The 4,248-nt window shown below is 34.1% G+C and overlaps 1 pseudogene; it reads right to left on the reverse strand.

Moving 5' to 3' along the window:
- Positions 1-646: 646 nt before the first annotated feature.
- LOC102539477 (ubiquitin carboxyl-terminal hydrolase 44-like) lies at positions 647-2,885 on the reverse strand (annotated as a pseudogene).
- Between the last annotated feature and the right edge of the window lie 1,363 nt (positions 2,886-4,248).

Below are 4,248 nucleotides of genomic sequence, written 5' to 3' on the forward strand. Positions count from 1 at the left end.
GAAAACCTAAGAAATATTAATGAGTGTGATTGATGAGTATTTAGGTGATACATTGCTATTTTACTTTGTAGTAGTTTAACTCCCTTCAGGGGGTAAACATGATTTCAACATACAAAATTCCTGAAAGAAATGCTTTTTATTATTTATTTATTTTTTGGTACGACTATTATTGAATAAATTCTAATTTTCCATCTGATAAGTATTTATATAGAAAGCAGCTACAAAAGATATATATGAATGTATAAAATGATGCCACCTGAACTTCTTCAGTAGAAGACTGCACAAATTCATAATCTGAATTAATTAAGACATCAAAATATAAAAGAGGTAATACTAGTTTGAGGTAAATGCTAAAAGTTTAAAACTGTCAACTACTTGAAAAAAGTTTAGTTACTTGCTGTCACTGATATATATATATTGCATATATATATATATATGCAATTTGTCTCTGTAAAAAAGCGATTTGTTGTAGTTAAATACAAAATGTGTAAACAAAGTATGCACTGATTAATAAGTAAAAATAAAAACAATGAAGCTCATAAATATTAAGTCAAACCTTTTCAAAAGATATATATATATATATATATATACATACATACATACATACACACAAAAATTATAAGAAGAAAGCCCCATTGTCTTTGGATCAACTAAGGATTTCATTAAAAGTGGGATCAGCTTCTTTATTGGAATGCTAGCTACACATAGGAGTAATGGAGGCAAGAGTTTAGAACGTCCATCCCCAGTAACTTGCTGGATATAAGACAAGATATAAGCTTGGGCCTTGCATACTTCATCCCCAGCGTACATGTTTAGCTTTGAATCATTGCATTATACCCAGAACCCTCTTTTAGAATTATAACAGTAAGCAGTGTAGTGTCCTGAGACAAATTCTTTCCCATGGTGCATTACTACTGCAGATAAGTCATAGATAAAACATTCTGGTCTGAGGAATTCCCAGGGACTCCCTGCAGCAACAGGGCTCCATGCTTAAGATTTCTTCAAAGCCAATATGAAAACTAATCTTCTCTCAGTTATTACATCCTGACCACCATAATCGTTTGAGATGTAGTCTGAGAACCTGAGGTAGGTAGCAAATGGTAAGCTGATTGGGGGCTTCTGTGAGTATAACTGGTTTTCTGGAAAATGTTCTACATTTTGAATTATACTGGTTACATTCATAGATTTTTTTCCCTCATAAGCTTCAGTTTCTGTGAATTTGGCCAACATTTCAGTAACCAGACATGGCTGGGAAACAGTATCTTTTCCACTGCATTGGTGTCTTTCTGGAAATTCTTAATTTTTTTTCTAGTTAAACAATGATTTTATTGCTTGAGTACATACAAACTTATACAACCAGGGCAGAAGCTGTGGATGATTCATATCTCTAAGTGGGAGGAGGGGGACTCATTTTCCACTGCATTGGTATCTTTCTGGAAATTCTAGTGGCAAGTCCCAGAAAGGTTCTATGGTATTTGATTTGTTGTCACATGCAAGACATGTAATTTGACTAAGAAGTTGTCCATAAAAATGTTATTCACAACATTCAGAACCTATTTGATAAGTTTCCTTTGAGAAGTGGGCTAAGAGCTAGTAATCTGATACCATTTGTCTCTAGTTCATGTTATATTTTATCCAAAAGTTCACAAAGAAATTTCTGAGCATCTTGTTGGGCATAACCACAAAAAGCAGGAATTAATCTCCATACTGAGTATAGCATAGCAAATGGTGAGACCAAGGTCCATTTTGCAGGCCATATGACTTGGAACAAAGTATGCAGTTCATGACAGAGAAATGTATTGTGAACTTGGCTCCCTTGGCTAAATAATTTCCATCTTTATACTCTTTGATGCTCCACCACTTCATAATGATGGTAAACTTGGATGTCTGGAGTGAACAGAGCCTGTTTCTTTTTCTTCGTATTTATTCATTTGATATACTGTATCTGTGACTGGAGGATGCTTATAAGATGAGCTTGTTTTATCGTTAGCTATCACAGCCAGCCATTGGCTCAGATCATGTTTTTTAAAAAGTTGTCAAAAATAAGTAAATGACTCAACACTTGAAGAACAGAATTCATATAGTATTTCCCAAATTTCTCAATCCTGTTACACCAGAAGTTAATATTGGCCTTTGTTTAATGGAGGAGTCACTGTTTTTTTTAAATCTTACATATTCTGAGGTAGATACTGCTTTATCTTTTGCTGATGATGCTGAGATTTATACTGGTACTTGAATAGGAACTATTTCTATTGTGGTGGACTGAGCTACACCTTGCAAACATAAACTCTTTCTAGGAGGCATATTTTTCAATTCTGCTTTAACTTGATGTTCTAATTATTGCCATCTTTTCTTCACTTCTCTTTTTGCTGCTTTTTTTCTTCCTGAAATTGTTCTTCTTGCCCTTTTCTTCCAACAGGTGACTGTTCAAACCAAGTTCAAAAGATTTTTACCCATCAGTATCCTTTTCCTGTGACAGAGCAGTATACATTTGCCTCTTATTTTGGAACAGAGATAGAGTGCCATCATGTAAGAAATAATGAATCATCACATAGACCATAAAACCCTTCCGCTATGAGTGGTGCAGTGATAATTTTGACTTTTGATTGCACTTACTGCAGATACATTATCATTAGAACATAATCATCACAATGGTAACAAAAAACATACATCTCATTCACCTCCAATGCAACAGGATGAATATTCTTGAAAATGCTTGAGTGCTTGTTCGTCAATATATCTTCCACATGAGAACAGCTAAGGCAAGTCCAAATTGATTCAGTTGTATTACAGTCCACACAATGCCATCTCTGAGGGTTGAAGATGGAATGGTCTGGAGCAAGCCTCAACTGCTCAATGTGTTTGCACTTATCCATTGTTAGCATTTATTTAGTCTAGCTGAGAAACACATAATCCACATAAGTCTCTGTCCACAACACTTGAAACATCTGAAAACTACTGCATCCTCAAAATTAGTCCTTCCCTAAATCGGCCTTTTGACTGCTAAGAAGTCAGTCTCCTTACATTCTCCCACAATTCAGTCACTTCTCACCTCTAAATCAGGACAGATGTTTATCTCCTAAGTAGAAAGCCCTCCAATTTTCACTCATGCAAATCACTAAAATCCACAAATTCTTTATCCGTTCATCTATTGATGGACACTTACATTGCTTCCATATCATGGCAATTGTAAAACGTAATTGCTATGAACATTGGGGTTCATGTATCTTTTCAAATTAGTGTTTTTATTTTCTTCAGATATACCCAGGAGGGGAATTTCTGGGTCATATGGTAGTTCCATTATGTTTTTTGAGAAACCTTCATACTGATTTCCACAGTGGCTGCACAAATTTACATTCCCACCCACAATATGCAAGAGTTCCATCCTACCCAACATTTGTTATTTGTGTTGTTTTGGATGATACCCATTCTGACAGATATGAGGTGATATCTCATTGTGGTTTTGACTTACATTCCCCTGACGATTAGTAATGATGAGCATCTTTTCATGTGCCTGTTGGCCATCTGCAAGCCTTTTATGGAAAAATGTCTATTCAAGTCTTCTTCTCATTTTTTTTTAAAAAGTCTTCTTCCCATTTTTAAATATAGTTGTTTATTTTTTTATGTCCAGTTGTATGAGCTGTTTATATATTTTGGATACTAACTCCTTACCAGTAATATCATTTGCAAATATTTTCTCCCACTCAGTAGGTTGTCTTTTCATCTTGTGAATGGTTTACTTTGTTGTGCAAAATCTGTTAACTTTAATTAGGCCCTGTTTGTTTACCTTTGCTTTTATTTCATTTTAGGAGACATATCAAAAAATATTTCTATTATTTATATCATAGAATGTTCTGCCTATATTTTCCTTTAGGAATGAGTTTTATGGTTTCTGATTGTGTCTCAATTCTTAAGACTGTTCTGTAATTTTTAAGTTAGATTGTAACCAAACTGTTTAAAGAAAGTTTTTTTTAAAAGAAGAGTAGTGGTCTGCACAGATTCTAGAAAAAATGAAGAAATTTATCTTGAAGTTAATTGTTTATCTTTGTAGAAAGAGGGAACCCTGAGCAGCTGACAGAGTGTATCAAAAATAAACATAAGTGAATCAGGCTATTATAGGATTATCAATCCATTTTAGGATCCTTTATCCCTTACAGACTCTGTGTTAGCAAGCAAACTTTTGAAGGTAATATAGTTTCTAATGAAGCCTTTTCAAAATGAAATTAAATTATCTAGGCCTTCTTGGAA

Source organism: Vicugna pacos, chromosome X (assembly GCF_048564905.1).
Source record: "Vicugna pacos chromosome X, VicPac4, whole genome shotgun sequence".
NCBI lineage: Eukaryota > Metazoa > Chordata > Mammalia > Artiodactyla > Camelidae > Vicugna > Vicugna pacos.